The following is a 214-nucleotide window of genomic DNA, read 5'->3' on the forward strand; positions in this document are numbered from 1 at the left end:
GGAGTAGCAGAGCACAGCGCTCCCTCCGGCTAGCCTCGCCGGCGTCGAGACCTCCGCCTTTGCCGCCGCTGTTTCCCGACATCCAGGTGGTGCTCACGCCGTTCCACTGGTGCTGGAGGAGTGGAGGAGACCGACAAGGGGCAGGGAGTCGCCGTGTTACTGCTCGTGTAGGCCAGCACAGGGCGAAGCAGGGTGAGCGCGCGGGCAGAGTTCG

This window comes from Triticum aestivum, chromosome 6B, assembly GCF_018294505.1.
Source record: "Triticum aestivum cultivar Chinese Spring chromosome 6B, IWGSC CS RefSeq v2.1, whole genome shotgun sequence".
Taxonomy (NCBI): Eukaryota; Viridiplantae; Streptophyta; class Magnoliopsida; order Poales; family Poaceae; genus Triticum; species Triticum aestivum.